An 11,405-nucleotide genomic window follows, 5' to 3' on the forward strand; every position below is an offset into this window, starting at 1 on the left:
AACTTTAAGAAGTTTTATTAGAATAATCAACCTATATATATATATATATATATAATATTTTAATCGCTTACATAATGCATAAGTTATACGCTACATAATTTATTATTTACATTTATTTAAATGGGTTATAGTTTTTATATATTAAAATCAGGATTTATTTTACTTGAATAAGCTAATGAGCATGTTACTTTGGCTCGGGCTTGTCTCGTCCACAAACGAACCAATTTTGAACAACCTTTTACAAACAAGCTTTGAGCGTGGAGCTTTCTCAATAGATCTGGCCACCACGTACCACAATCCACTAGCCACATATATGGTGGCTGAACTCACTATCGACTCTTTTTGAATACATTAATTTGACATGTTTTGTAATGTTACTATTCTCTTGACCCGAATCCGTTAACACATATATAACACGACACGGTGGTTTTACGACTCAAAGGTGTTATACACGGCATAGCTCAAATTCAATCATGGATTCTACTTGTGTTAATAAATATAATTGCCGTTAAAACCTCGCATCTAAAAGTAATTTGAAGGAAAAGAAAAGTCATAACTAATTACACTAATATTCTTATAATTGATAGACGGCGACGACTTCTCTTTTGCAATTTTTAAAACCACTAACGTTAAAACTTAGATATTTATAGTCTAGTTTTTTAAAGCATAAAATTCAGATGTGATGTGATGTGATGTGATGTGATGTGATGATTGCTTTCAAACTCGTGCTCCAAAACACAGGTTAAACGCCAATATTAAAAGTGACATTGCATTTAAATAAAACGTACATACCTCTCTAACAGCCAACCTAGGGTAAGGCAACATCAAAGCCAAGACCGAACCGGTGGCCCCAAGTGCGGTGCATGCCGCAATATGAACCGGGTGGGTCACTGGACCGGCTTGACTACCCCGAACCACCACACCAACATAAATAATCACCACCTGTACATACGCAATGCGTTTGGTTAATAACGGGAGGGACTCAGGAACGGATACCACAAAGGCAGTCAACGTCACCATGGCCGCTGCACCCGCCTCCGTAAATTTGGTTGGTGCCACCAGGGAAAGACACAACACCGCTGAGGGGACCACTAGCGCGGTGGCACAAAACGCGTGCCATGAGCCCCTTAAAGCGGTGCCAAGCGTTGCATCAGAAACAATTAATATGGCGGTCACGTAAGCCACCGAAGGGTACTGAATCTGGAGCCGGATGGGATGCGGTCCGTATAGGGCCGTGCAACCTATTATGGTGCATGCTAAGGCGGTTCTGAAGGCGGAACCGAGTCTTACCCGCCATATCGCTCCCGCATGGGGCGGAACCACCACTTTGAGTCCCATTTTTCGCTACACTATGGTTGATACGAATATATATGTTTTTATATATGATAGTTGTAATAGACTAAATTAGTGTCACAAATGTTTGTTTGAATCGATGGGGTATGTTAGAATAAGGTTTTGTAGAGAAGAAAGACGGTTGGGGGACATTACTATGTAGGGGTCCTACGTGGGGCTAATATTATAATATGTAACAAGTAATATTATTTTGTGTAGGTACTCGTGTACTATTTATATCCTACTCATCCGAAAGTAACATACTAATTATTTATTTATATGAAGTCCGCATAAATTGGAATTTGTCATAGAATTAATTTGATTAGAATAATTTCTCGTGAGTATGCATGATGTTGTTAACTTCATACTTATAAGTTTTAAGTCTGCGATCCTCACAAATGATGATATTTCTGTCCACCATTTTAGAAGTTTTCAAGGAAGGACAAACAGGTGACAAGTGTTGTTTAAAATGTTTACGAGGTTTAAGACTTTCTCAATCTTTGTTCTCGATCTAGTGATAATATTGTTGATATCACTTAATGTTTTCTTTCTTTTGGAATCAATGCTCTCAAAGGTAAAACGTGTTAGAAGTAATGTTGAACACCTCATTGGTATGAATGTAGCTGAAACTTGTTCATGGGGATTCATGTTGTTGGACTAAGGATCAAAATTTAGACACACACTCACTCCAACAGAGGTCAGGATTGTAGGACGGTTTAGCACATGTGTTCATGGATCCTTAAAATATGTTAATGGTAATGTTACGTGGATGTTGAAATGAGTGGTCTTTAAGTATTTGGGCATATGAGTGCAGTAATTCGGGACTATAAGTGTCTGTATACCACTTATGTGCTTTGAATGTTCAAATATAAATAGTGATCGTGAAAATCTTTGGCTTAAGTTTATTTGTTTATTGACATGCTAACTTTTAGATAGAAAAGGGCTCATAAATTATGTTTCTTTAGACTAAGGCTAGTGGGGTGTGTACTACGTGGCCGTCGCGCACACCGCTACACCCTTGCCGTGGATGGGGGTGTGGACGGCCACCGTGGAGCTGACCGCGGGACTGATCAAGCCGTTGGAGAGTGTGGGAGAATTAAAAAAGAGCCGTTGGGCATTGGTACTTCCTGGTCTCCCTCAACGCCACTGTTCCTGGCCGGAATCTGTACGGCTTCTTCACGCCGCCGGTCGCCGGATCTGATTTCCGGGCGGCTTTGGTTTCCAGTTGCTTCCTTGGAGCCTTGCCGTCGGTGGATTTGCGAGAAGTATGTGTGTGGCGGGAAGGAGGTTTGGAGAGGGAGGAAGGAGAGTGGATGCCCGGTGGTGGTTTGGAGAGGAGGAAGGAGATGTTTTTATTTTATATTAGTATTTTTGTGTTTAACAAAAAAAATATAAAATTTAATCAAGCCCCGGATCACCTGGACCACTACACCCTTTAGGGCTTGATCATGTGCCACGTAAGCGCATATGAGTCGTAAATATATTGGATCACTTGGGATGGATCAAGCCCTACTACCCTTAGCCTTACTGCTTTAATTTTTCAATTTATATTTGAATAATATCAAAAATATTATGGGTGTGATTTAGCATAAACTTTATCTATTTCAAAAAAATTTTATTTCAATTTATTTTTGATCTTTAGACATGCAATATCATATATTCGAATGGAAATCCGTTTTACACAATGCTTCACCATTACACATTTCAATTTTTTTTTAAAGGCCAAATATATTGAAAATAAAAAGGGAAACTTCTTGCCAGAAGCAAGAAGCCTAACAAACAAGAGAAAAGACGAGATACAACCCGAAAATGTAAGAATACAAAAATAGAAAAATTACAAAGGAAAATTTTCAAAGTTAAAACGGCACCACTTGTCCCACATTTCATGTCATACAATTTTGAGATTAGAATTCTTAAAAAAGATTTGAAGCTTAATGTTTGAATAACTGAATTTGTAAAGTGAATGAAGCTTAACGTTTTACCGTTCATCAATTCTTGTGCTTTCTTAAAATTATGATACAAGTTCTGGATGCCAAGATCAAGATACTATCAATGAAGAGTTATACAAAACCAACTGGAAAACGTCAAAGACAGAAGTTTATTGACCTCCAACAATTATCAAGAGGAATTTGGTAGTACATTTAAAGTAAGTCCCGAGAATCGGATCTTCCAATATGATATCAGTAAAAACGTGATAAGGCGGAAACTAAACATGTGATTCAAGAGACACGATGAAGTACAATGAACAAGATGAACAAAAGCTTCAAAGCACACGTATATTAACATCGGGTACTTAAGCCCTTAGAGAAAAACCGATTACAATGTTGTGTATGTTATGAACTGTCTAACGCTAATCATAACAAAACATCAATATATATAGGGTGGACCATGCAAGCCAAAAGGACAAGCCCAACTATCTAAGCCTAAACCTACCAAAAACAAAGCAAACAAAGCATAAACCCAAAATATACCCTCGTTTATTGTTTTCTTAAATCATGGGTTGTCAATAAGATATGCATCAGCTTCTGGTAACACTTCAGCCCATAACACAGTTCTTAGCATCGAAGCAATCATACAAGTATATGCTTTTGTAGTAGGCTCATTCAATGGATCTGCTTGAATTTGAAAAGAAGCCAATTTTCGAACATCGAGCTCCCCAAATATCAATAGATCTTTAGGATCGACGATTCTGAATTGACCCTTCTTCAGTCGAATAACAACAATTGTTGTCTCTCCATCATATACCCAAAACTGCATCAACCAATGAACCCTCAGGAAAGGCTTTAGTGATGAGAATGGATTTTACTTTGTCAGTTGGCGGCCACATCATATTCTTCATTGTTTTATTAGTACAGGGATCAATAGCTCCCTTAGCCTTCTTGATAGACGATGCAACCATAGGCATATATGGAAACCCCTTCTTAGCTTGCTTCTCCAGAAATTTAAAGAACTTCCAAGCCTTGCCCACGTACTTGAGTTGTGAAACAAAGTTCTTCTAAGCTCAGTAAGGTCAACCTTCCTCCACGAGCGAAACACGTTTTCTTTATTATAATATTCGGTATTCCCACTATTTCGCTTGACCAACCGCATCTATTTATCAGCATTATAACCCCATGCAATAATTCATGATCGATCGTCGTTCTTATCCTAGTAATCCTTTCCTACCTCAATCACAAAATGTTTTGGATGATTAAACAATTCATCCCTTTAATTAGAATTCTTCATTATCATTAATTTATTCTGAAATTCGTCTCTCTGTTCAATAGTCTTTCTCTTTCTAGACAAATACTACTTAAAACCAGCACTATGAAGAGCATCACCTATAGCAGTGTTTTCAACATCCATAGTTTCTTAACTCAAAGGCAGTTCAACATCATCAACAGCATTACTAGCACCACCAGTTCCACTTGGACCACATGCACAATGATCACTATAAACCTCATTATCATTCCCAAAACAACAGGCTTCTTAAACTCATGACTAAAACATTTAACCAAGTCTTGTTGCAAATCAAAGTATAATGCTATCAAACCACCCAGAATTGGTTGCAACTCTATGATTCTACTATTGGTGCGATGTGGGTAGGGTAGAAAAAGCTGTTAAGTTTTTCAAAAGTTTTTCACACAAAGTCGAATTTTAAGTTTATAAAAAATGATTATTATCTTAACTAAACTACACCCAAACATGCAAGTGTACCTATCGTTTATTTAGAACAGTATAGGTAAGAACCAAGTATCGATCCACGGACACACTTATTTGATTTTTACTACTCAATCGTCGTGTTTATTTTAACCAGAAGTAAACATCATATTGGTTTTGGCTTGACAAATGAGTTTAGAAGAAAATTAAAGACAATATTTTGGTTTTTTTTATTTTAAAATAGTTGATCAAGGATAAGAGTATATCATCTTGGTTAAAACTCCTCTTAACTTGGTTTAATAATGAATTGGTAAACATGTGATATAATCTTGCTATGGTGATTAAATATGGGAGTAACACCTTATTTCTAAGTCATGTTATTCCATGATAATTAAAGAAAGAAGTATGCATAACTTCATGACCTCCACTAAAACATCATTTTATGTAAGCAAGTGGTTTTATAATAAGTATCTATAAGATAACTTACTTTAAGGATGAGACAATCGCTTAAATTACTAACTGAATTGTCCTTGATATTTTAGTAAAAATAACCTTTGTGTGATACTTAAAATACCAATTAAGATTAGTTAAGTTGTATAGGATTGACCTTAAATTATCAATTATGAACCCACACCACAACTCTAGAAAAATTATAGTACTCTTGTAATAACCACCTAAGAGTTTTTAAAATAGATTATGGTACACACTCACCTTACAAGTAATTAACCGATTTATGGATGAATGTCAACAATTCGTTTTCACAACATTGTCAGTCATTCCCCTTTTAAGATGATCAATTACCACTAATATTTCACTTGATCCATGTCAATATTAGGATTTATGTTTTTTTTTCTCAACCAAGCCCTTACAAGAATGGCAGTTCCCCGGCTTATCATCAAGCTCGTTACTTGGGTGTCTCCTTTAAAGTTGTTTAATTTATCAACCAAACCCTTACAAGAGTGGCAGTTCCCCAGCTTATCGCTAAGCTCGAAACTTGGTTTCTATTTTAAAGTAATCCAAGGCCTCACAAGACTAGCAATTTCTCGGCGTATCGTCAAGCTTGGCACTTAGGGTATCTTTTAAGTGTATTTTAACATTCCACATTAAGTGATAACTGCAACATAACCTTTATTTATTAAAAACCGATCACATGTTCAGCCAATATTATTAAACTTCAATTAAGATTCATTATGAACCAACATGATACTATGAAAGTTTAGCCAATAATATGTTATCATTTTAAGTAATAAATGCAAACATGATCAAATAAAACAATCTAACAAATTTAGATGAGTAATCTTTGATGCTAACGACTTCTTCCACAAGCTTAATCTCGTTAATCTTAAAGGGTTGGATGGATGGGATAATTCTCTTATTAAAGGTGGAGTGTCAAGACCGGAATTCGTGACACAATTACAAGTAATCGGACAAGAACACTCACGAAACACTAAAATTTGAAAACCTCTAAATGTGGCCTGCGGAATCAACCACAAATAGAAAGTTGTAAGTATATGAAAAATAAACACACGTGATAAGTCAAAATATTTCCATTATATAGATAATCAGAAAGATACAACGGAAAACTTAGGGTTTCAAGTGGAAAGTTGTTAGGTGTGGCTGTCAATAATATTCAGAAAGGTGTAAGAGGCGTGTCCCATCAATCTGACCTAATAATTTTGTTTATAAGCACCTGAAATTCCTGCTAGAAACACTAATTAATACAAAACATTCTTAAAATAAACACACGTGTAAAACTGGTCTTCGAGTAGAGATTTTCCTTGCTGAGAAGACCTTGTAATCCTGAGTATGATCGGAACACCACTTCGAGGAGACTTTACTTAGAATATTTTCAGCGAAAATATTCTTCTCAGGCTTCAATCTTCATGATAAATCCAAACTTTGCTCGGAAATTGATGTGTTGTAAAACAAACTTGTTTTCCGTGCCTTTTTATCATCTTTTTATTGCTTAATTATCTAATAAATAATGGTTGTGCCTTGTTTTAACATGATCTTACAAAGTTTATTATCTTTCGTAGGTTACGGGTTTTAAAAGAGAAAAGGATCGGATTTGGAAGACATAAGAGGCTTTTATGATTAAGTTTTGAAGACCAAACTCAAGGCCCAACCCAAGCCCACTAGGGGAAGCCTTTCACATAATATTATATCATAACACAAAAAAGAAAAAAAAACCTAACCACCTACCTCTTGTCCGATCAGAAGTTTCACACAAAGGAACAAAAGAAAGTTTGTTAATTGGTTTTGCTCGGCATAGGAGGGAACTGGTGGGCTGTTTGTTTTAAGGAGACACACAACTATATATTGTGTGGTTGGTCAAAGATCACGTGGAGAACCAGCAAACAACAAAAAAAAAAAAATTAATAACCTAAACCCCTTGACCTATTCCGATCGGACAACAAGAGGGAGTAAGAAAATAATTTTTCAAATTTTATGGAAGCTAAGGAAAAAGAAGGCAGCCAAGGAGGTCGATGGAAAGCAGCTCGGGGTTGTTTTTCATCAGTTATCTTCAGCCCCAATTGATAGTATAACACTCATAAACTTTGTTTTCTTGTTTATGTTTATAACTATCTTGATTTTGATCTTTAAAGTTAATTGTTTAGCACTTGAGTTGAAGATTGAAGTGTGTATGATCATAATTGATTGTTAGATGATTTTGATTATGTTTTTGGTGATTAATATGATGTTCTATTTAAGTTATAGCTGTTGTCCAAAAATTATGATGGGCTAAACTTCTTTGTTCTACCTAGGGTTGTTGATTATTGTTTAGTTTTGATGAATTAAATGGATTGTTTGATTAATATGACTTTAATTTCTATTGAAAGTTTGGTTTAATGATGAATTAGGTTGTGTTTAGTGGCTGCCATATTATTGATGTTATCTCATAATCTCGTGCTCCGACTAATTGAATTGGTTTTGATTGATAGTTGCATGTTTAAGTCTTTGCTTTGTGTTTAGAGTTTGTTTGCGGTAGGTACAACCGTAGGGTTTTGTTGAGATTATTAATTGATATAATTCAGTGGGTAAAAACCTTCTTAGAGACCGAGAGGTGATAGGAAGTAAAGTCATCTCATAGCCTTTGCTTGTTAGGATTAGGATTGCGTGAAAGTGAGTTCGGTTCTTGTCGGGTTTGGGTTTGTGAGCGGTTAGTTGATCTAGTTTATGTTAAACAAAATTGTTCCTCTGTCCTTGGTTGCGTAGTATTCGTTTCTATTAGGGTCGTGTGTCAGTGAGTCCGAGAGGAGAGTCAACATTAGAACACCTTAGCATTCGTTTCCCGGTTTGTTCTTAAAATCAATTAAGTGTAGGTTAGGGTTTGTTAGTGAGACCGAGAGCTGATCTAGCTTTCTTGAGCGAACCTTTGTTGTGTCATCTTTAGATATCGGTGTCATGAGATCATTCAATCCTTTAGCTTATTAAACCGTTAATTTGATTCGTGTCTAGGTAGAAGTTTTCACCATTGTCAGTCACAGTCGTTAAGTTTCGTTAAGTGTTTCGTTAAGTTAAGTTAAGTTAATTAATTTAGTTAAAATAATTTAGGTCAAGTAGTTTAATTATTAAAAACCAATTAAAAAAATATTATTCTTAGAAAGGTCTTGTCTAGGGTTTAGTGATCATAGGCGTTTTCGCGTGTCCTTGTGTTCGATACTCGGACTTCTTATGTCTATACTACTTGTGACCGGTACACTTGCCGATTGTGTGTGGTGTTATTAGGAGTTTCCATTTTAAATTTAAAGCTTAGTTGTGAGTCCCATAGAAAGAGCACTCATTAGACACACATCAAGTTTTTAGCGCCGTTGTCGGGGACACGGTTTGAGGCGTGTTGAGAACGACTCTAGTTAGGACCTACCTTGTTTGCTACTTTTTTTTCTTTTGATTTGTTTGTTAGTTAAAATAGTTTAGCTAATTTTAGTTCCTTTTGTTTATTTTAATAGTTGTATGCAACATAATCGATCTCTAGGACCTCCTGAATCTGAGGAATTTTCTGAACCTGAGAGAGAGTTTCGTGAGAGACGTCGTACCAGATCGTCTTCCAGTTCTTCTTCTTCTTCTTCGTCTGTTGGTAATACATCCTCTTCTCCCACCTTTTCTGAATCCGTCGTGAGGGTTAGGATTATGGCCGACGCACCACGGAGGAGGATTGTTGCAGACCGGGCACGTCCGGTCGATGTGGGCGCAAGATCCAGCATTGCTCCACCAGCCATCGCAGTTAACACGAATTGGCAGATTCCATCGAACATTCTGAACACCATATCACATTCTGCTCAATTTCACGAGTTGCTCCACAAAAACCCGCATTCTCATCTCACTCGCATTGCACGTATTTGCGACACTTTCCATCTTGCCGGCGTATCCGAAGACGCCATCAAACTCCGCATTTTTCCGTTCTCACTCGTTGATCAGGCGAGTATGTGGCTTGAGTTCCTCCCACAGGGGCTTCATATCCACTTGGGCCGCCATGCAGACCCAGTTTCTTGAGAAATACGATCCTTCGGCTAAGGCCGCTCGTTTGCGTAATCAGATTCATTCTTTTCAGATGGAGGACACCGAGAGTTTCTATGAGGCATGACAGAGATTCAAAAATCTATTTGTTTTATGTCTGAACCATAGCCTGCAAGAATGGGCAGTGTATGCTTGACATGGCGGTGGGAGGTAATTTGTTGACGACGAAGGATACAGATGAGTGTATTTCTTTGTTTAATGGATTAGCCATGAGTGGATACCAGCGACCACCCGCCAAGAGCACCAAGACCGTCGACTCCTTATCACGCGACAGGCATTTGGTCGACACGAGCACCACACTTGCGGCATAGGTTGAGGCGTTAGAGAAGATTGTGAAGGACTTGCAGGTGAAGAGTAAGTTGTGCGAGATCCGTCGAGGAGGGCATGATATTGTTCAGTGTCCCGTAGGTTTCCAAGAGGAGTGTAAGGCCCGATCCCGGTGCCTCATTTGGACGTTGGATTTACTCATAAACACAGTTCTAAATATCAGAGTTAATTAAAACTTTCATGGAATAATTAAAACTTCAAACATTCATTACGAAACATTCAAATCTTGTCTATCAAACATAATTTAAATTATCTTATTTAGACATCAAGACAGATCTTCAGATGCCAGCCTCTTCAATCCTGCCATGTGCATCCCTCAAGCCAGCTGTTTTAGTCTATTCACCTGCATGCATGCTAAAAGTCAGCTATGCTGAGTTAGTTCTAGTTAATAAGCCAAAATACATTACATTCACAAACTTACACGATTACGTATCCAAAGATACCTATTCTCATCATTCCATATATATATATATATATATATATATATATATACTTACATACTTTCATTCTTGCTTTCATACTTACATACATACATACATACATACATACATACATACATACTTTCACTCATACATATGTGTTTTAAAGAGCATTCCGCCCTATAAAATTCGCATATATTATTAGGGTCTTTTCTCTACATTCGCAGATATTATTAGGGTATGTTCTCTTCATTCACAGATATTGTTAGGGTCTATTCCCTACATTTGCATATATTATTAGGGTTTGTTCCCTACATTCGCAGATATTATTAGGGTCTGTTCCCTACATTCGCAGATATTATTAGGGTCTGTTCCGTTCTTAACCATACTTTCTGTCCGTCCTATAACCGTACATACCATTCTTTATATAATCATACTTCCGTATATACTCATTTCATTACGTACTTTCATACATATATATTCCATACTAGGCGTACTACACATTACGTTCTCTGTCGATACGTGCAATATCCGAAGATTGTTCACGCACCAATGAGCATTCATTCATAACATTCATACATTCTATCACATCAGTCATTATAGCATACATTTACCATTTAAGGTAAGTGTATTAACTTACACATTGAGTATGCACACAGCCCCAAAAACATAACAAGGAAGTGGGGCTAGAAACTCACCTGAATCCTGTTACGTTCACCGTTAATGGTTATTCCTTTCTTTAGTAGTGCGCGACTAACTGTTTAATAAACCCAATATTAAGTACCGCTCTACACATTCTTAGCTTACTTAATCTGAAGATTCGAAGCTAGTTTTACTTCATTGATCGCTAATCAGTTAGTTAATCGTTATTCATTAATCTTTAAAGGTATCTTTGTCTAAAAAATATAGTCCAAGGGCTTCTATGTAATTAAACCATTTATTCTAAATCCAGGGATCTTTCTGTCATTCTTTCAAAGTCTAATTCGTTCTCCAATTCTTTAACGAATGGGGGCTCACAATGAATGGACTCATTCGTTACTTCATAACGAATGGCCACCTATGGACCCTCATAGCGAATTGACCTTTATAACGAATTGACCCTTATAAAGAACTGACCTTCATAACGAATGGACTCATTCATTTGGTCTGGCTAATGAATGAACTCTATAA

The sequence above is a fragment of the Bidens hawaiensis genome, unplaced genomic scaffold (assembly GCF_021521415.1).
Source record: "Bidens hawaiensis isolate Kalapana, Puna unplaced genomic scaffold, B.hawaiensis_p1.1 tig00041623_1, whole genome shotgun sequence".
Classification (NCBI taxonomy): Eukaryota; Viridiplantae; Streptophyta; class Magnoliopsida; order Asterales; family Asteraceae; genus Bidens; species Bidens hawaiensis.